This window comes from Apis florea, unplaced genomic scaffold (assembly GCF_048593485.1).
Source record: "Apis florea isolate Af1SG1 unplaced genomic scaffold, ASM4859348v1 contig_3158_pilon, whole genome shotgun sequence".
NCBI classification, from domain to species: Eukaryota; Metazoa; Arthropoda; class Insecta; order Hymenoptera; family Apidae; genus Apis; species Apis florea.
Genome location: NW_028256713.1, coordinates 5,539,472 through 5,562,775, shown reverse-complemented (window position 1 = coordinate 5,562,775; position 23,304 = coordinate 5,539,472). Strand labels below are relative to the sequence as shown.

Here is a 23,304-nt window from a genome sequence, read left to right as displayed (position 1 = left end):
CGTACGTTCTCTCTCTTTTTCTCCTTCTTTCTTCTTCTTCATCTTTATCTTTCGTTCGTTGCGTATCTATCTTCGTCTCAGTCTTACGCGTGCGTACTCGGTTCATCGCGAGCCGGCATTTTGTCTTTCTTGCTCGCTCTCGAATTTTTTGGTATGATCCGGACCAGGCAGAAGGATGAAAGTCCTGTTCATATTATGTAAGATGAACGTGTACGATGAACGCGATTAGTCCGCGGAACGAACGGTTTTCAGCAGACACCGTACCAACGTCTCTTTTCAGTTTTCGTCGCGTTCATATAGCGGTTCGTTTCTCGTACGAAACTATATACGATTCGTTCGTACGTGATTTTGTAGATGATTATCTTGCGATTAAATTCTATTTGTATTATTATGATCGGCATACGAGAACATGATATTAGATTTATTTTTTTCTAATAAAAATTCATTCTTAATATATAAAAAATTACATATAAGAAAAAGAATGAAACATAAACAGGATTCAAGGTTGATGAAGATAGATGGAAGAAATTACTATTGGTGGAGGCGTTGAGAGTTTTTCAAGGTTAATCTTGATCAATCGGATAAGGCTATTCAAAGCCTTATCTTTTTAAATAGACCGAAGGTCGATAATCATAAAATCATTTTCTTCAATGCTACAGGTCGTTAAACTTTTTTATTTTTTATAAAGGAAGATAAAACATATCTTCAAATCTTTGAGATTTCTCTTATTTTCTATCATCCGAACAGGCCAACTCGTGTTTCGATTGAATCGTAATTTACAAACGAATTCCCGAAAAAGTACGAGACATAAATACGTGACACGCGATACAAGGGACGTTAAAAGAAGAAGAACAAGTATCTTTATAGTATAGTTTTCTTCCTTCTGCCGTGGTTTTTATTTATAACAGGGTCCGGCACGCTCGTCGATGAGCAAAATTGCCTCGTAAATGCGGGGTCCCCAGGGGAATGGGTGGGGGTGGTAGGAAAATAAAAGCGTTAAAAACCAATTTACGCTACGGATCGTACGGTACCGTTGAAATACCAGCGTCGCAACGTTATAACATATATGCGTATGTTAATATCGCGGAACCGTTCTCCGTTTAAAGTCCGTTCGATAAGACAACATTTATTGTCTTTGTCTCGTCTGGTTCTCTCAAGTTTCTTGGATTCATCGACGATTATCCGGTTTTTCTATCCTCGCCTCGTATTTCTCCTTACTTTTTACGCCGGAATCGATTGGAAGAGAGGGAAAAAGAAGACTTTGAATAGATATAGATGCTTTTTGCGGTTACGAGAAAACGTATAGCCGATACGATGAACGACGAGCGGCGTTTCTGGTTTCCACTAATGACACCGGGAAAATTGCACGTCGCGTTTCACGCGGTTGATATTGATTTTACCTTTATATATTTTTATCGGGAAATATTTACCAAGTTTTGCGTTCGTAATTTTATTTCGTTTATCTCGTTGCTTTATAAAACAGTAAAATGTATATATTGATTAGGAACATTGAAGTTTAGAAAACTGAAATATTTTAAACAAGGTGTTTTTCTTATACGTAGATGGGAATAAGAATTTAATCGAATTTGTTTACGGTATTTTCTTAATGGTAAAATTTTTTTCTTAAACTTCAATGTGATCAATCAATTATTTCAAAAAGCATCATAGTAATATAATTTCAATTTATAATGGTTTCTTGTCGTAAAGTTGAATTCTATCAGCCTTTTTACAATTGAACTATTATCAATCGAAGAAATTTGTATCGTAGAAGTTATAAGTTTGATGATAAAAGAAATAAAATTTTACGATGATTTTTATGAATCACGCAAAACAGTTGATTATTTCATTCAATATAAATTTATGATTAATATCTACGATATAAATTTATCACTTATTAATATTATTAGCCACAAGATTATTAGAATTTAATAAGTAGATTTAAGAAATTACAAGCTAATTAAATTTTAATTATTCGTTTCACAAAGATTTATTAAAAAAATAGAAGCTTGTAAACTATAACGTGTTGATTCATCTCTTAATATCTCTTATCATCATCGTTCAACGTGTTTCGCGTTACTCTAGTATTTAATCCTATAGTAGCACACTGGAATCATTTATTATTTATTTATCTCGTCGCAAAATTCTTATCGATACAAAATTTATGCAACTTTCTTCTTCGTGTCATTCCAAATTTAAAATGATGGAGAGAATACTACCGTTTGCAAAGTTGATGAAATTCGCGCGAGTCCGGCTACGAATTTCTTTCCAACAACTCGATTATATAATCCGCGGGCAAATAAATTTACAATTTTTCGCGAAAGACGCGGCAAATCGAGAAGATCTCGATCTCAAACGTGAAAATGAATCGAAGGAATACTTGTGCAACATCGAATAACACGAATAACACAAAATAGAATGGAAATAAGAGAAGGACGCGCGAATTTGGGGTGTGAGCTTCGGATGAAGCATTTCCTCCTCCTCTTCCTCCCCGTTTTCGGCCAAAAGCCGGGGCAATTTCGTACACACGGTACAATGGGACACGTTGCCGAGGCCGTTGCAAATTTCGGAATGTCGGCAGCCTTGCGACCTGTTCTCGGTGCATTCCAGCCGTCTTCTCGCGGCACCCCAACAGGCGCAGGGCCCCTTTCCAGAGTTGTTGGCTTGTCGGCTTTCGCCTGGATGCGGTATCTCTGTATCGGTTTATTCTCTCTGTCCAACCACCGGCTCGTCCACCTCACCCCTCTCTCTCTCGCGCCCACTATCTCTCCCGTTCCTCTCCCCGGTGTTGTCCCTCCCTCCCCCTCCCCGTATATAACCGCAAATAACGAATGCATACGCAATCCAACCTTTCTTTGCCCCTCGGTCGCACGGTTCTTCGTCTCGTAATTTGACGAGGAGAGCCTCGAATCGAAGGAATTTGACCTTTTACTGCGTTTCTCGCGGCGGCCCTCTCCCCGAGATCGTTTCTACGAGTTACGACTATCGCGGAAGTGGAGGTTGATTGCGTGAATACCTGCGAAACGCGTGTTCCACACCGATTCCAGGCCTCTTAAAGGTTATACGAGCTGATCGGGGGAGATCTCCACGTGTAGTCGTATCTGTCTCTATCTTAGTCCGGTAGTAGGTTGCGCGCTACACTCTCACTCTGCTCGATTTCTGGAAGAAAGAAACAGGTATCGAAATTCTTGTGAAATTTTTTTTCTGGGGTGTCGTATCCATCCTCCATTTATATCTATTCTTTCGTCGAGCTGTGCACGATTTAAGGAAAAAAGGAACGAAGTGTCGAGATCTGGTGGATAGTTTTCGAACGGTTTTTCGATTTCATTTAGCGTGTGTCGGTATCGAATTAAATATCGAATATTATCAAAAATTCACGGATATCTTTCACGAATCGAATTCTCATGATTTTTCCAAATTTGTCGATTGGTTTTTGTTCGCAGTTAAGGGATTGTAATTAATAACGAGGCGGGTATTCGGTTTCGGTTAATTGAATCCTTGGATATTGTATTCTCATTGTCAATTTTAATACGTTGTATCTCAGCGTGGTGTCTTTAGGGTGACGTTGTAAGTTTGTCGAAGCTCGAAGTCATCCTGTCGGCGAGGAAAATAAAATTGCATCGCCTTTCATCGACTCCCTTTCACGTTTAATTATATTACAATAACGAATATAACACGACAAAGAGTTCCATTCCATGCTCCAATATATGGAGCAACATATTCTTCTTCCATCTCTTCTTCTTCTTCGATTATAAAAGAATAAAGAACAATACCAATCTCCCATAATCGAAATATTTGTTACTTCGTCTTGGAAAAATAGAAATACCCAGAATTCCCTTTGCAGAGGATAACCCTGAAATCCCCAATTTGCAAAGATTTCCCTCCCTATTAAAAACCACAAGGTTAAACGGCTGGACACGATGGCTGGCACGTAATCACGGATCATCGAACCAAAAATCTGGATCCCATCGAACCGCGGTTCTCGTTTAATCACGATTTTTCACGCGATTCGATCCTTCGATTCCGCGGTTTAATTCCTGTAATCATCGACTACCCGTTTCGTTCCGGGTTCGGCAACGTGAGAAAGTGATCAAAAGTAGCCGTGACCGAACGACGATTGATAAAGGATGATCCCGCTGCGTACGGGGCCCGTTCTGTTGTTTCTCGAGAGGAAAGAGAGAGAGAGAGAGAGAGGGAGAGAGGGGAGAGAGCCTGGGGGCCGCGTTGTTCACGACCAACCATTATCGGTCCGTGGCTCCGTATTTTCTGTCCGATTACTTCTTCGTGAGCGCCTCGGTAAGTGGGCTTGGAGAAATAATTTCCTCTGGGGTTTCGTGGCCGGGGACTCGAGTCCCTGAAATTTTGATCCGGTGAAACGATTTCGAGATGCCTTACGGTACCGATTCCTCCTCTCCCTCTCCATTTCCTTTATTTTATCCCTTCTCTCTTCACCCGCCGGTGGTGCACGTGTTCACCGCATAAGCTCGCGATATGCGTACGTGTACGCGGCTCTACACGTGTTTTCGCTATCGATTACGTCGGGAACACGTGTTGGAAATCCGGCGTGAATCCGCTTCCTCCTCGCGGGGAGATCTTAATTCCGAGATGTAGTTTTATTTATTCGGGGAAAGGGGGTATATTTCATCCTCTTGGATCTTAAAAGTCAAGCGAGGATTCGTTTGGTATGGTTTTTAGGAAGGGAGGGGAGATTTTGATTTAGTCGTCGAATTTTTGTATTGGAAAAAAAGGAATAGATCGTGACAACATCTTTTATCTTCGAATTCTTTTCGAATCGAAAGAAGAAACATATGATTCTTCCGAGTTTAAATTTTGGCCATTTTTGGATTTTCTTTTTAAATAGATTTATTTATTTATCGGGAGAAAGGGGGATATTTCGTTTTCTTGGATCTTAAGAGTCAAGCGAGGATTCGTTTGGTATGGTTTTTAGGAAGGTTTTTGGAGAGATTTTGATTTAGTCGTAGAATTTTTGTATTGGAAAAAAAGAATAGATTTTGAAATGTAAGAAGAAATATTCGTGGATATGATTCTTCCGAGTTTAAATTTTGGAGTTTCATTTTAAATATAAGAAATTTTGATTTGAAATGATCGCGATAAATCAACATCACGATATTATTTGCCAATCCACTTAGACGCAACGAATAGAAAAGATAATCTATGAAGCACAATTGCGAATTGTTGGCAACGAAAGTAGTTATCGCGAGTTTATCTGCTCCTATTGATAGCTCGTCGATTCGAAACGAAGCCTGACAACGACTCGGAGAGATGCTTCAGTAGAGAAATGTAACGATACCGTTCTATACGTCGATACGATACGTTGTTTCCACCGCGCACGCATCACGATCTCGGTTAATTAACGCGATTACCGACCAATTCCTTCGATTCGTGACTCTTGGGTAATTAACGCGCGTTATTGCGCAACTATCCGTAACAATTTCCTTCCAGACATTTCTCTTATCGACGAGATCTTTCCACGATTTTCTTCGATAACGGGATTCGCGTGCACGCGCAACACGTGATGAATTCGATGCGAATATTACACGAATGAATTAGCAAATTCGTGAATTTTTCGTCCAACTTATGGATCCTGCGTGTTTATTCACAATTTCACGAACGTATAAAATTTCCTCTCCTTTTAATTTATCGTACATTCGTAGGGAATTGAAGCATAAGCGAAACGGTTGAATTTCAATCGAGGTTAGCTTTAAAAATGTTGTGAAATAAAAGTGATTGCATTTTGTACTATCGATAAAATAATTTATATAGAAACGAGAAGGCTGTTATTTGATTATTATACAAGAAATTTGCATATTTTTCGTGAAATTAAGATCCCCCTTTCAAAAATTTCGAAACCGCGAACATTCAAGGTTGCTCCATTCACGATTCCTTTAACGTATCCTATTAATCCCATCCCATTAAGAAAAGTTGGTTACTCGAAAAAATCCGCTATTAAAACAAGCTTTCATTCGCCTCCTTCGAACGAAGAAGAAATTCTAAGCCTCGTTTAGAAACGGGCTCACCCATCTCTTCCTAAAAATAACCTACACCCGCGTATACCCGTGTATACCCATCGTCATTGTTCTATCAAGATACAACGATTTCCAGCAAGGAGAAATTTCGAAACGACATAGGTTTTCTCGAAAGATCACTTCACTCACGATTCCACATTCTCGCTGCGGGAGGAGGATAGATCTCTTCTAATCGCCTCATTAGGAAGAGGTTCGTACACCTCTTGCCGCGATACAATTTATAAGTCTGATGATTATCTGTGTGCAACGGGGCGCGTATACACCGGGCCGATAACGTTCTGCGTGCAATATAAATTCAATCGTTTAAAAAGGGCCGCCGTTTTCGCCACGGAGTCACGACAAATTATTGATGATCTTATGGACAGGCAATAGAGATCGTTATCGAGAGCTCGCTTCACAGAAAGGTCGTGTCGTGCAACACGACATGGCAAAAACCTTCGAATACCTGTTCGCGTTGTGTTCTCCACCTGGAAGAAATGGCCACGGTTTTCAAGCGGACACGGCCCTCTTCGGGTCGAGAGAACTCGTCTCCTCTCTCTCTTCCTTTCTTCCTCGAACCTTCGTTTCGAACGTAAATCCTCTCTGTATCGGATGCGTCATCCATTGGATTGTGGATAAAGGTGGAACGTAACGCTCGTATTAAAGGGAACGGCCATTGCGTTTGATTTAGCGCAGGTGTAACGTTTCGTTCGGATTGATAAAATGTAGGCAAACAATTATATACGTTCCCCTTGCACGGGAAACAGTTCCCTCTCGCGCCTCACTTTCCATTAGACCGTGCGTTTAAGAGTAGTCTTGGATAGCTCGGTATGATTCGTCGTATAGATAGTAGTCAGGCGTTTGTGGAGTTTGTGCGGGTTCCTCGCTCGCTCTGTTATCTCCTTTCTCTCTCTCTCTCTCTCTCTCCAAGTTCTTTGAAAATGTTGAGCACACCGAGTGATAGTCACTTGACGTTAACGAGGTAAAGGAGATGGAACTCGTTCTCCCCTTCTCTTTAATGCATTACCGATGGGTAACGTTTTTTTTTTTTTTTTTTTTTTTTTTAGAAAAATCGTAAGAGAGAAACCTTGCGCGAGGAGTCGTCTTCTTATTCGAGGTTGGCTCGCCGCGAATTATCGAAGACGATATTTTAGAGCGAAGAAATTTATTATCTCGTTCGATAATCCATTCCCCGATATCGACACGAAATCAATTATTCGAAAATATGATAATACAGCGTCGATCATTATTTAGCAACGTTTTAAAGATCGTTAATTTTCTAGGTGTCACGAATTATCATCACACCTGTTTCTCGAAAAATATACCGATTCTCGAATCAAGCCTCCACGCTTCCATCTCTCTTATTTTTTTCCAAAACGATAGGAAATCTTGCAAGCCCGAGAAGACACGGAAGATCGGCATCGCGCGTTTAAGAGGAAAGTTGGCGCAGCGAAACTCGTACGATACCCGCCACGACGCTCTTAAAGGGCATCAGTATGCAGAAGGTCGCCGCGGCAAGAATTTTCGGGCCCGTCGCCGATCAACTTTTGTCCCGTCCACGTAGCTCTCGTATCCCGCACGAGCGGGACAAGATTTCTACGAGAGTGTCGAAGCGTTTACCCGTCCATTGTTAGCCGCCTATATATATATTTACTTTGCTTACGACGCGAGCCATAAGCGCGAGGTACTGTTATGTCGTCGTGGTGGTGCTCGTATGACGTATCGTGCAACCGATCTTGATATTTCTTTCTCGCCTTGCGAAACACCGATCTCGCGCCACTACTCGGTTTTCGGCGACGTTGTTGTACATACATCGTCGTTAAATTACAAAGGTATACGGTTCGCGATTATTTCGCCATTGAACAGCTGAGAGATACCGTTGCTACCGCGTCGGGTTCGAGCCGATCGGGGGGAGGTCAAGGAACAGCGTGGAAAATTTCTGCCTACGGTTATACTGCATATATATATATAAGAAGAGAGAGAGAGAGATTTCGAGATAAGATTCCTTTCTTGCGATTTAAAGAATTTATCAATTTTTCTGTAACAAGCTTCTCACTCGATACGATCTATCAAATCTATGGGTAGAAATTCTTTGAGCAAAGTGTTGTTGTATCGAGACGAGCCTCGACTCTTTCGATCGTCTTCCGTCTAACTGACCACGTTATCCAGCCGTATCGGAATTAACCCGAAGTCGTCCAGTTTTTCCGGGGCCACGAGTCGAATGGAAGAGGAGTAAGAGAGGATCGTAGTGGCTCGCTCGTTATGAATCGAGCGTGTCGCGATCGTTGATCTCGATCCGCGGTGGTTGGCGACAAAAAGGGTTGAGGCGCAGAAAATCGTAAAAGACGCACGAGGGCATCCAGTTGTAACGGTATATCGGTACACGCGGATAAAGAGAGGAGAGAGAGGAGAGGAAGCTCCTTCTTGGCAGACGTGGCGACGACGCTGAAACGAAAGCTCCTTCTCCTCCTCCTTCTCCTTCTTCTTCTCCTTCTTCTTCGTCTTCTTCTTCTTCTTCTTCTTCTTCTCGTGTGGCTCGTTCCTAGTGAATGGAGCACCGTCGGTGGCCTCCCTTGCGGCGCATTCATCCCGCGATCGATAGCCTCGAGGCGATTAATCGAATCTGGGAAGCCGGAGAGGCCACTCTCCTTCCTTTCCTTCGAATCGACGCGGTTTTTCCTCAACCAACCTCCAACGTTCGCCATAGAAGCCGTCGCACGCACGCTCCTTGCCTTTATAAGGACTTCATTGAAAACGCGCCTGTCGCTCGCCTCGAGGCTGGCCAACCTTCGACTCTCCTCGACAGTCTTGTTTTACCCCTTTTGCCTCGTGTTATTGGTCAATTGACGCGGTGGATCGATGTTCCATATTGTTGGAAGAGGATGAAGAGGAAGAAAAGGGCGGCAACATTCGCCGCTTGACACTTTGACGATCACTGGAACGCAGTTTGTGATTCGATTCCCTGATTTTTATCGTGAATGGATATAGTATTTTTCGAATATTTTTGGCAGAAGACTCGGTCGAAGAATTACTCGTTTTTTTTTTATTTTCAACTCGCGAGGGAAAGAATCTCCTCGGATCTCCTCTACTTGCCTCCTCGTTAACGACAAGGAGCAAGATCATTATCATTGCGAATGCATAGGATTTTTGCATAGGAAATTGAAACGATAGATCCTTAATGGAAAATAAAACGTTTGGATGGGAGATCCGTTGGAAGCGTTGGAAGTTCCCAGGAAAATCGAGATAGGTCCACGTCAATGAGCGATCTGTACCGGTCGGCTTTACATTTACGGAGTTCCTTCTTAACGAGAACTTCTCGTTCCTGGTAACGCGGTTTCCGCGTAGTTACGAAGCGGAGCAACTTACCTGCCCGTCCCTGCGACTCCGTTTTTTCCCTTCCTCCGCCCGATAAACCTACCGTTTATGATTTCTCCAGTTCCTCTTCAACTACCTACTCTTTATCCACCGTAGTTTCAAATTTTTTTCGTCGAATCACCTCTACAATTCTTCGAATATTTCAAAAAAACAAGGAAAATATCGTGCATCAGGGATTGGAAAAAGCGTAATTTGAAAAATTCTCCTTCGATTCGAAACGTACATTTCCAAATTTTCATCGTTTCGATCAAATCTACTTGTGATTTTTTCGACGTGGGATAAGATAAAATTCGAGAGCTCGAGATAACTTAAAAGATGAGATATCGAACGCGTGAAACTGTCCAATCAAACTTTCCGTGAATCATCGTTGCCAAAGAAAACCTTCAATCTCTCCAACAATATCCTTCTCTCCATTCCCAATCTCGCTGGAAACTAGTAAAACCTGCTCCATTTCAAAGAGAAATCTCATCTGAAAGCGTATCAGAGACAGGTCCAATCCGCCACCAATTTCCGTCGCAAAGTCCTCCCCCTCTCTTTTTCCCTCGCAAAAAAGGGAGAAGAAGAGAAAAAGAAAAAGAAAAAGAAGAAGATCGGCAAGGAGAAACTAGAGTTAAAAACTCAACAAGTCGAGTCATCCATCTTTTCTATCCACGAGGCTTATAAGCTCTCTCTCTCTCTCTCTCTCTCTTGGCCGTTCTTTCGGAGGACCTCGGCGATGATGGATGATGAAACGGCGAGGAAAATAAAGCAAACCGCCCGTAGCCCCCGTTCCGGCGACATCCTCCACACTCTCCTCCTCCTACCTTTGGAATCAGCGTGATATTTCGCCTTCTTCTTGTGCGTCGTCACCACCATCGTCGCTATTTATCCTCGGCCAATGTTCGTCCTCCCGCTGACCACCGGCAATTAGCCTCACGGTCACGACAAGGACATCCACTTCGTGATAGGCTAAACACAGGTCGGCCACTCTATGAGATATTGCTCGACGACCGAGGGGTGGGGGCACGCAGGATGGATAATTTGTGATGGTCGCGATCCGCACTGTGCGGGTCCGCGGACAGATTTCCCTCCCCTCACAAACCCCATTATCCTTGATTGAGTTCTACTTATTGATTAATGTTCGAAACGATCCATCCGGGGCGAGACGTCGATTCATTATGTATCGTCGCGCGTATCTCTGCTTCCTCTCTTCTTCTTCTTCTTCTTCTTCTCTCTTTTTTCTTCTCTTTTTTTTTTTTCCAATTTTTAGAATTTTCGTCTCGAGAATCGTATTCGAAGACGAAAGAATCGAGGGAGGAGCGATAAACGCAGGGATGGGTTGTCTTCCACGAGACAAGATTGGAAATTTTCCTCGAGAGAGAGAGAGAGAGAGAGAGACTCCATTAACTCTGTACCCTTGATCGAGTTCTATATATTGATTAATAGATTGACGGTGAATCCATCCGTCGATTCATTTACATCTCTCTCTTTTTTTCTTTTTTAGATACAGAATTTTTTTTGTTGAAACGGGCGAACGTGGGTTCTCGAAGGTTTAATCTAGGTGTGGTTATACGCAGAGGTGGATAGGGATAGGAGAGGTCGGGTGGCTGGTTCGTGTCTGGAAACGGTGAGGAGGAAACGGTCGAGGGTGACGATGTTAAGAATAACCTTGCGCGCCAGATGTGACCGCAGACGACCGGGGAAACGTAAAACGGTGCCAGAATTCTAAACTTTGTCGCCAAGTTTCGAAAACTTTATTTCGAGGAGCCGAGTATTTGATGACACACGAATTCGAATAATATTTTAACAAAGATATGTGTTATCCAATAAGGATTAAACACCCTTGGAGAATATTTGACAAATTTCTCGCTCTCGATAAAAGAAAAAAAAAAATTACACTCGTAAATTAATAAAGCATCTCGAAGCTTTTTCCAAGGTTCAAAGGTTATAACCGATCGAATACTTATTTAGACGTGAAACGATCGTACGTCTGCCTCGATTGGATATCTGATCGCCGCTACCACATCGCGTTTCCATCCGTCGATTTATAGGTCGACGAAGTTCTCTATCGGCTCTCGAGAGCTCGATCACCTGTAATCGAACGGGGCATAACGTACTCGTACCAGATCTCGTTTTCTTCTCGATACCACCACCATCTTCTCCCTCCCTTTGCACACCGATATCGTTGCACACACACTTCCCTTCCATCCGTGCTCGTTCACGCTTTCCTTTCGTTTCGAGACTCGGTCGTTGTAAACGTCCGGTGTTTATGCCGCGATGTAAGAGGCGGCCTGCTGTACCACATTCGTACCACACTCTTCCACCCTTTCTCGAGTTTCACGAACTTTTACGTTTTCTCGACCCGTTCCGCCGTTTCAATTTCGAGCACATTCTCGAGCACCGTCCTCCCGATTCTTTCCCTTTTTCGACCCCGCTTCTGGGAATTTCTCCCAACACAGGCTCAGACAGAGGAGTCTGGAAAGCTTTGTTTCCCTTCGAATTCTTGGCCTGTATATCGTTTACCTTGAACCTTGTCGGGGGAGTGGCTTGATGAACTTGCGAAAGTCACGAGTACATGTGTATACACTTGCCCTTTCGATGAAACGAGAGTTTTCAAAGGGTTTCTTCGAGATAAAACGGATAGGAAATGAAAAATCGTTCCACGAACTTACTTAACCGTTTGCACTCTTATTTATACATTTAAGAAGGTCATATCGATCAAGAGTCCCTAGAATGTAATTAATAATTACAACGTATATTTATTAACGAAATGTAAATGTGCAAAGGGTTGATATCGAGGATTAGGATAATTTCTAACAGGAACGGCTTGACGAACTTAACTAAAAATTTACCGCTTATCGTATACAATATTTTTCGATTTTTGAATCGCGGGGCAGAATACGATTCTCTCTCTTTTCGACCTCGTTCCTCGGCCACGATGTTCCCGTCGCAAGGACGGGTCAGCCGAGAGCCTGTATTTCTGTTTTCCGCGGGTCTTAGATCTTGTCCGTCCTTGCGATCGGTGCATAAGTGATTTATAAATAATGTATGTGCGTTTATTTATACGCGCGTACGTAGTCCTGCGCGAACTGGGCCGTGCAAGGAGCGCAAAAAGAAGTAAGTGGAGGGGGAGGAACATGGGGGGAAGGACACACGCGATTGCCTGTATTCGTTTTGGTCGGACGTGATTCATTCAGATGTTACGTCCGTGCTCCCTTTAAACCGGTCAACCGATGCCAGAACGGTCCCGAGGCCGTGTAGCTCCCTCGCGACAGGAAGCTGCGAGGTGTTCCACTGTCACCAGTCTCTCGAACAGCCTTTAAACAGCAACCTCGTTACAATATATTTCTCTGCTTCTATATTTTTCTCCCCATTTTTAATAAATGGGACTATTTTCGTAGGATAAAGTTCTTTGATTAGTTTCCATTACTAAGGAAAGTCTATCTTGTCTAAAATTTGTCTTCGATGAGATGTTTGATGTTTAAGTTTAATTAAACTTAAGAGGGATTCTATGGGTGATTTTATTCTGATTCTTGATTCTTGAGTAAATAGTTTCTTTATCTTCGAGTTGTTTGCCTCTGAAGTTCTTGATAGCGAACGTTTTGATTTCAGCAATTTATCCTTGATGTTTAATTATTGGAAGGAATGATTTTATTCTCCCTGGATGCATTTGATTTTTTTTTTTAAGTAAATAGGCGATGTTAATTTCGTTCAAAATTTCGTGAAAGAATCGCTCATGAAATAAAAATCGTGAAGAGACGGGAATATTCAGAATCGTCGATAGATGAGACGTGCAACAAAACGATTAATCGATGGGAAGAAATTCACCGAATTTTAAACGGAATATTGTTTTCATCTCGTCGGATAGAAAAGAACAGATTGATCGACTGTTGCTTCTTCTATTTTTTTTTCTTTTCCTACGTTTTTATTAAAATTCACATAGCAGTTTAACGTTTATCTTACAGTATGCCTTTGAGAATTAAATAATTCTCATGGCCAATACCAGTTCTTGCGATCCAATATCCATTTCCTTCTTTATCGATTCTTATGAAGCGTTTCGAAGAAACGAAAGCGCGCGAGTGGATGATCCTTCGTCAAAGCTCTCCGTTTCATTTTTGCCCCGAAGGAATGGCGCGAGTGGTGGATGCGAGGAACGTAGAAGGCTCCCCGGATCGCAGTAACGGGAAGTAAAAGGAAAACTCGTCTTGCCAATCGGTCGCGCGCGCTTTCCACCCAAAGAAACGAGCCTGTCATAACTCGTTGGACGTGCAACACTTCAGGAAATTTGTCCTTCCTTCCGAGAACACGAACGCCGAACAAACCTGCCTCGAATCACGCTTGCGAAGAGAATCAAAAGAACACGCTCGACTTCGATTATTTATACTTTCGCGATTGGAAATTCACGTGTTAAAATTAAAACGATAAATTTTCCCATAAAACTTACAAAAAAAGTTACAAAGCAACTTCCAATCGTTTCATCTCGAGGGTAAAATTCCTCTCAAAATTTCACCTTCGAATATATATTCACACCTCGACGATACATCATTCCAAAATGATATCAACAAAGAGTTTGAAAAAAAAAAAAAAAAAAAAGAAAATTATTTATACCCGCGAAAAGGAAAAATTTTCTTTTCGAAAAATCTTCAATCTCGTAATATTCTGCGAGCATGAAACGCTCGGATCTTCGCCAAAATAACGTCGTATAAAAATGAATCCGAGGCGAGGAAGAGGCGAATTACGCTTACAAGTATCCGACCACAAGGATCGATGGTATTCGCATGTCGGATGGTCAATCGTCCAAGACGGGAGGGCAATTTTTACGCGGAAAAAAGAAGGAGAAGAGGAGGAGGAGGAGGAGGAAGAAAAAAACATTGGCGATCAGACTTGTGTCGGGGCAAGACCGTCCGCGCCTAGCTAGCTTTGCGCGCGGTTTTTCGCGTCATTTGCGGTTCGATATGAGCTATCCTGGGCGGTAATGACTCATCCGAGCGGCGAAAAGTCGATTCCTGTCTGCGAATGTAGAGGCGGGGAACAGGCTCGAACGGGTACCGTAACGCACGCAAGAAAGGATCAAGCTTGATTTTGCCTCGAGTCGCGAGTTTGCGCGGCACGAAATCGTCAATGAACGACTCGCGTTGACCGATTCGAGATGCTTGGGAAGAGGATTGGGAGGAATCGAGACGAAAGAAGAGGAGGAGACGAGTTTCTTCCATTGGATGCTCGATCCTCAGCCTCGCGAGGACGATGAGTAATCGAAAACGTGGTGATTCTCGAGCCGTGTATTTCGAGAGGCGGTGGATGAAAGGATAATTGTATAGCTTGTTGATTAGAGTGATAAAGGGATTAATTAACTTGTGGAAAGCGGGATTAACGTTATCGGGCGAGCTGGATCTTATTATGGAATATCGTTCATAATAAGAGACGGGATATCGATATCGAAACTTTTCTCTTCACGTGGATCGAAGATTTGTTTACGAAAAATTAGTCGAAACTTTCAGATTCTTTTTTTTCTCGCTGTCAAAATTTATTCTCGAGGTAACGATCATTTCCGTTAAACTTCACACTTTCATACGAGATCAATAATTTGAATAATTATATATCTTTAGATTATTTCTCTACAACTAGTATCGTTTAAAGATTGCAGATTGATTTTTAACAATTACACCTTCATTACACCTTCGTAACTTACGATACGAATTAGTGATCGAAAACAATATTTTTTTTTTTTCTTTTTTTTTTTACGAAAAAAAACCTTATGCTTCTTTAAATTTCCGGATCGGCCATACTCGGCTCGTAAGTGAAATAATGGCGGTCATTAAGGCCCCCGTGACGAAAGCTCGAAACTCGATCGATCGTGTCGATAGGGCCCATGATTGATAATCCAATTAAAGTCCGGTTATCGATAATATACAATACTTGGGGAGGGAGGGGAGGGGAGGAGGGGGAATATAATTCGAGAACGCGTTTGGCCACGTACGAGACACGTAGACAACGGGTAAAAACGCTGATTGCATTCTTCACCGACGTGGAACGAAGCAAAGATGCCTTTTTTTTTTTCCCCCCCTCTTCTTCTCTTTCTTCTTCTTCTTTTTTTTCTTTTTTTTTTTTTCATCGCGAGAGCAAGGAGATAATGCCGTAACTGGTCCCTCGCCACGATCTATCTCTCGTATCCAGGAGATTCTCGATTATTTTTCTGACATCGGCTCGACCCAGTTTCAGTCCTCCTCGATCCATTCTCACGTCCCTGTTGCTTGTTCCAATCCCCGACCTGGGATGGAACGAGCGTGCATTCCCAATTCTAATCCCCCAACGCTGCTTGCTTGTCCCCGGTCTCTCCATGGTCAAACACGTAGTCGCGTGGGAGCCAAGAACTTTCCTCCACCTGTCCTCGATCTTATCTCCCTTCGGGTTGGTGAAGTCTGAGAGCGGGACACGCGGTTCTCCTCGTGCACGTGCATCGCTATGAATGGCGAGATGCATGCCTGAAAGTGCGCCGACGTTGATACGCGCGACCTTCTCTCCTCGCGACGAAGAGAGATCGAGAACCGATGGAGAAATTGATTGAACGAATCGATAGCCGTGACTTTCCTTACTTTTCGTTTGCGAACAAATTTATGCGATTCTTTTTATCGCAAATTGTTAAAAAAATTCGCATGTAATAAATATACGCGATTCACCATTTTCAAAGGAGACGAATGTAATCGAGTGTAATGCTTCGAGCAACGAATTCCTCAAGATTCGCGCTATCGATCGAAAGAAGGACGATTTCGACACGAATGACAAATTATTCCGTCCTTCGCGAACAGACGGAAGATTGTTCGAGAAGAGAATCCCTTGGAACGAAGAGGAGGCGTTGAATCCGCGGAACTTTTCACCTGTTCCGGATCTTATCTCGAGCGATGAAACGCGAGAGCGGTGTGCACGTGCAGCGCACCCTTCGTGAATGGGGGAGGGGAGGGGCGAGAGAACGCGTGCCGCGAAAGATTAATTAATATCGCAGTATCGTCGGCCAATGACAAATTGGAGAAAGTGAGCGGCCCCTCGCTCGTCGTCCGACTAGGCACGTCATCGTGATAAAGAAAAAGCACAAAAGGGGATTGCGCGCGGAGGAAACCCGCACGTCTTCGTGTTCCGTGTATTTCGACGTTGATAAAAGATGAATTGGTGAAAAGCTGAATCGGTCGATCTTCTTCACGGTCGATTTTCAGAGGAGAAACTTTCCTTTTCGACTTGTTTATTGCATAGGGTAATAATATTTTTTATTAGAGAATCGACGTGGAAAATTCATCGAGGTTTCCAGTCTCTATTTTTTAATTTAAGAATTTTACAATTCGATCGTTTTTTTTACAATATTTCAAAACGAAATATATTAATTCCTTTTCCAATTTTTCTCATAACAAGTGTCTTAGGTAACAAGGCGTATAGATTTATTGTTGTATAAATAAATATTAATAGAAGAATTCCTGGTCGTGGACGTAAAAATTAAACAGCACTTCTGACAGGTGAAAATAGCATTGTCTTTTCGCGCAGAATAATCCGAGCAGAAAATTGTGTTACGGCCATTAGCAATTACTTGGCTAGATTCCACGATAAACGTTACCGGGGAATTTCTCAGTCAACAATTTGTGAGTCAGGATTATTACGGAATTTTGTAATAATGCAGTATCGTAACAGGAATCGAGTCGGCGGAGGGGAGAGACCGTGCGATTCTTGCTCGGTGATCGGTTTAGACGGGTTCCTCTGTGTTTTCTCCTCCTTTTGCAATGCACTCGATACCCGTTCCCACGTGAGATTTGACGCACACGCGTGCACGCACGACTCGCGTTGCGTAACGTTGAATCCGAGCGGCTCTCGATCGATGCGTACGCGTGGAAAGACGTTCTGTCGAAATATGATTCGTATATTCGCTCGTGTTTACATTACTTCGAACGACGAATTATCGTGTTTTCCTCCTGACGATGTCGAGGTGAAGATTCTTTCTATCGTTAATTTATCGATTTTTAATCAATTTTTTATCGACGCACGATTTTTTTTTAAATTTTTTTTCACGGAAAAAATTATTAAATATTTAAAAATTTCATATCTTTCGTTGTGAATACAGGAGATTCGATTCAATTCTATCGACTTTAGATATCGATGCGTATTTTTTATATTATTCTTTTGAATTTTAATTATTGAAAATATTGTAAATTATTTATTTACGTTTCTCCTCCGTCTCTTTCTTTTCATTTCACGTTGAAAGATAAAAATTATCAAAATTTTTACTACGTAGAAAATAAATTGATGGATCGACGATACGTACGATAAATGTTACATTAAAAAAAAAAAAAAAAAAAAAAGAAATTATCAGATTACACTTTATTTTTCCACATCGGCACACGGTGGATTTAATCGATTGATTTTGTATTCGCGTTGCAAACGTGTGTAATTAATATCGATTGGATTATCGGCGAGCGTCAAAGTTCGATAACGAGTTCGAGGTAACGATGACGAGGTGTTCGATCAGAGTGAAAGTACTGTTAGCCGTTAAATCTCGATTCAACGAAGCACACGAGCCATTAGTATGTGTAAAATGTTTAGCATCTGCTTGGACATTGTAGATCGTTCAATCCTCTTTGTCGGCTGTTGAAGCGAGCGGACGATGATCGCGAGGGGATGATTCGTTGAAAGGCATAACAAATATATTCGATAACGCTTTGTTACATAATGTAATCGCTCTCATAGAACTCTCGTCGAGATAGAAGCTGCGATGGATATTCGCAGGTTAAAAATTATTAATACAAGTCGAATCTATTCATACAATTACACTTCCAATTCTATAAAATACCAAAGGAATCGAATTTTCGAAAAGTTTTTCAAATTTAAAGAACTTTGATTAAATTCTTTTATTCAATTTTTCTCGTTTCGAACATCGTTGAATGTGAATTGATATTTTGAAAAATACTCGAAGAAATTTTTTTATGAGTCGTATTCGCAACATTAGTTAGCTCGTCGTGAAATCAATGCACGACGAATAGTTTGCAATCGTTTAAAAAAAATTTAAAGAAATCTGGATCATTCACGATATCACTGACCTATATTACTGTCAGCCCCGTGGAAAATTTATTTCTTTGGGAAACGATAAGAGATCGCGAGCTTGCTTGGTGAAAATTATTTGCAGACAGGAAACTGTTGAGCAAAACGGTTCTCAGGCACTTCCTGCTCCACTTCATCGACCGGCAACACTCTCTTTGAACTGAGACAAGAGAAAGGCGTGGAGATTTCTTTGGAAATTATTAAGACCGGAATACTCGTCGACGATCGACTATGACGTGTATTTAACCATTCTCTGATTGCAGATAAGCAGTGATCCAATACTGGAAACAACTGTTTTACCGTATAACTTCGTTCTTAAATTGCGAAATTAATTAATCACTTCTTTATCCTGTTCCTCGTCGTTACAAATTTTTTTTAACAGTCATTGCGATGAAATTAATTTTCATTTTACGCGAAATTGTTCAGGAAACTAATCAATAACCGAGAACTGGATTACAAGTAAACGAAATTAATCAGGACGATTAATAATAAGAGATACCTAATTAAGTAATCACGTCGAGCCCGTCGTCGACTTGGATGTCATCTCGACGACAGAAATTCCAATTAGAATCCATGCCGAGCGCGGATTCATTCCCTATTAAAAAAAAATCCTCCCTAATTGATGCTTCAATTTAGGAATCTCGCCTTGATCGCGGATGCCATCACTCCCGAGGCCCTTAATTAGTCAGTGCCAGGTTAGAAAATGCATCTCCGATTCCCCCGTGGGCGCTACTCGCTATTTCCATCCGTGTTTTATCGATCTCTCCGCCACCTGTCGCCAGTAAATTCGCCGTAACGATCCGTCCGATGATTATCGCGCGGTATTTCCGCTACAGTCTTTGTCGAAAATACGTGTGTCGCGCGGTCAATCGGGAATGATGTTTCCCCGCTTCGTGCCGTTGTCCCACACCGCGAAAGGGGACAGCCGTATCTCGATCGTTTACGAGTCGCTTTACGACGTAGCACGCCTACGACTCGGTCGGTAAGGTTGCGCCGAGGATTGCGCAATCCCTTAGGTGTTTCGAAGAGGAGGCGAATTAGCCTCGCGTCGAAACGACCGCGTAAATTAGCGGCTCGGTGACTTTTATTGGGTTCCGTCCACTGTTCTTACCGTGTTCTTTCTCGCCTTCGCTCGTGGATTACGGATTAAGACGTTTCGTGAAATTCCGTTGAATTCATTGACGATGCTTCTTTCTCGGAATGGTTGTTGGAATTATATAGAGGTAAGCTTACAGGGGATACGTGTCCCGGCGAAGGAACGTAATTTGAGCGATGGAGCGTTGAATTAAGCGGAGAGAAAAGGAAGAAGAATTCGAATCATTCTTGGCATAGAAATAATCGATATAACCTTTACGTAACGTAGGATAAGATTTACAAATACGAAAGACATGCGATAGAGACAATTGTTAAAAAAAGAAAAATCTCGTCGAAAGCAAATAATAAACGCAACATCAATGGGCGAACAATTGGCCCAGAATAAAATCACGGTTATTCACGCGTGTTCCTTTCGTTCGGCAATAATCTATACACACCGTGTCCCTCCCCTCCATCGTGTTTAGACAGTAGCCTAATTGCAAGTTGGCTGTGATCGCGGCCAGAAGCACACTTCCTGCAACCGTACCATGATAATTCATCCGTGACCAATCACGAAATCGGTTACCGTTTTACAAGCTTACGGGTGACTGACTGGTCGTTTCACTCTTTGGCCAATATTCTTTGGACCGAGTATCGGGAGCGAGTATTAGTCACCATCGAATTCTTCTGCGTTTATAAATATTACGTTATGTCGCGTTATTACTTATTAAAGAATAGACGGCCAAGCTGTCAATTCTTATCTACTCGCCGCGAGAAGAGAATTTGGTTTGGGAAGAGGAAGCCGTCCGTGGTTGCTTTTATCGCGGTCATTAGTGTTCCCGGTCGCTATCATCAGCGCTACCATTATTATCGAGCGTGCACACTTTCCGTCTCGTTCGTGGTGCGTCGGTGAAAATTAATGATCAATTTTCCATCGGCCAACACTCTCTCGATCGGCACGCGTTTGATGCCGGTCCGCTCTCTCGCCTCGCCTCGCCTCAAATACCTCGCCACGCTCTCGTGTTTCCTCGGGGGCCTAGCGATGACGGATTGTTCTTGGCACGGTGACGTAGAGACCTCGATCAATTCACGTTGCCAACCTCTCGTCTCCACTCTCGTTGTTCCACAGACCTCGATCGATCGTGTTAATCTGGTGCAACGATATTGGACGTGGACGTTGCACGTGTTTTCTTTTTCGCCAAGTTGGAACAAGTTGTTGTCCACGGGATGATGATAATGACGACGACCACGACGATGACGACGACGACGATGATGATGATGATGATGATGATGATTTATATTTTCGGGATGTGTTTTTTTTTTTTTTTTCTTTTATCTTGGATGGAATTTATTCCAAGGCGCAGAATAGTTTCTTCGCTTAAGATGGTGCTTAGGTAATCACCATTTGACAGGTTATTATGTGAAAATTTTAAACGTGCGTGAAAATGTTACGTTCGAATATTTAATTAGAAGAACGTTGAACGGTTGAACTGAACTTTTGATATTTCGTTTATTATTATTATTATTATTATTGTTATTATTATCGAGTTGCAACTTGTAACCTCGATGGAAATTTATATCAATTGTATATACATATACGCGAGAGAGAGAAAAAAAAATGTGTTTACCAATTTCTGCATACGTAAATGTTTTGCTTGTGCAATAAGATATTTTTTTTTTTTTTGATACTTTTTTTTTTTTTTATTAAATAAATAAAATGCTAATAATGCAGCTCGATGCAGCAACGACGCTCGGGATCGGGAAATAAAATTTATATTTATAAGAAAATTTTGTAATACATTTGTCATAATTTAGTTTCGCAATTATCATCTTTTTGTTGATCGAATCAACGCAAGTTCGAAATATATCCATTTACAAATTTTACCTCTCCTTATTATATCGTATCGTCTATTATGCAAAATATTTAAGTATTATTAAATAACGCGTTACAAATTTTCCCAACGGCAAAAAGAAGGGGCAAAAACTTTTGCCGTATCGGTAAAAAGGCGCGAAACGTTATATAGCATCCACTTAAACCACAATACGATTTCGCGCGCACGCACTCGAGATATCGGCGCGAATTTCAAACGGTGTTAACTCGGATGTTAATAGTACGAGTGAATTTCGCCAGTTACAAGCAATATACAACTCGATGTTTTCCTAAGCCACTTTTAAGATTCTTTGAGAATCTTCTCGTTCCTCTTTCTTCCTCTTCTTCTTTTTCTTTTTCCTTTTTATCGCTACTTTTCGTTCTTACTTTTCCACGTGTATCGGCGATGGTAGATATCAGCCGTGCCGGTTTTATGGTCAAGACAGTCGGAATAGTAATAGTGCTTAAGCGAGTTCCGTAAATGCGGTTTCCATTGCAAAAACGAGCCACGCGTTGAATGTGAAACGAGAAGCCGGCGCGTTTATTTACGTTTCAGGTGCGTTGCACCGCGATCCGAGGGATTATGAAAGAAATGGAAAATTGAGAGACGGTGGGATCATTTTCCACGTGGAAAAATTCAATTAAAATGCTCGGGAGTAGAGACGAGGTTTCTTACGTATCCTTAATCCTTCCGAGGATCGAGAATCGTTTATTTTTAATCGCATTACGTAACGAGCTTCTCGACTATTCGTTTTTATATCCCCTTTTAAGGGGATTCTCTGCTCGAGATGTGATTCGTGCATTTATTTCTTGACATTTCCCCCTCCCCCTTTTTTTTCTTATAAATAATTTCGAAACGAAAGATTTACCGTGTCGGCAATGTTCCTGATTTGAATAGAACCCGGTTTTCGTTTCTTCGCGAAGATGAATGAATAATTCAAAAGTAATCTTTATCAACTACGAATAAAAAAAAAAAAGAAGAAGAAATAATTCGAAATCTCGTTTACATAAATATTCTTAAGTCAAGAGAACAAATTTCTTAACGCTCGTAACATATTCACGAGTCATCAACTTGTATTAACTCAACAAATTATCCGATATAAATTGCAAGAATAAAAATCAATCTTACCAATCTTAAGAATTGGAGCGAAAACTTCGCCTCTTCGTCCTCGTCACATTCATTCTCGCTTATCCATTTATCGAAGGTGTGTTCCTTATTTACAATCTTGGTCGATTTCTATTCACGTGTCGCGCGCTACCATTTCAGGTGAAGAAATTGGCCGAGATCGCTTTCCATTCGCGCGTCGTACTAAATACGCGAAGGACGAGGTCTGGTTATTTTCGACCCGTTTTTCGGAGAAGCCGATTGTCACCGGTCAATAATGCGCACGCCGGTGAAACCGCGCGGATCGTGGACAAAGTATTTATCGAGTGATTCAGTCGGAGGGAACGGAATGCTCGGGGGTAGAATTTTCGAATCGTGACTTGGGAGCGTATCGTCGACAATCGGCGTCGACGGAATACGGAATCCTCGCGCGCTATAAATACGTTTTCCACCGATGGCAAGAAGATGGCGATCGAAACGCCATGTCAAAGCTAACTGTTTAACCGACTCGGTTCTCAAACTCTTTTTCTCTTTCTTTTACAAATTATCCAGAATTATCATATTGTAATCGAGGCTCCGTTGTAGGAGGAATTTGCGATTATTTTACGAACTTAACGCGTGCTTGGGCGATAAAGAGGAGATTACGTATCGTCGTAAAGTTACGAAACAGTAGATATCGTTGGAACGTGGAAGATTTTAATATCGTGAACTCGTGAGAAAGTTTAATCTTTGCTGATAACGGAATCATGCGATCGAGAGTGTTGTAATATAGAACAATAGCTCTGTGTCGCAATTTTTTTTTC

The 23,304-nt window shown here is 41.8% G+C and overlaps 1 protein-coding gene across 6 annotated transcripts in view; it reads left to right on the top strand.

Moving 5' to 3' along the window:
* The window catches only part of osp (myosin phosphatase Rho interacting protein outspread), a 184,306-nt gene that overhangs the window by 1,458 nt on the left and 159,544 nt on the right, over positions 1 to 23,304 (top strand). The gene's annotated exons all lie outside the window — the stretch shown is intronic.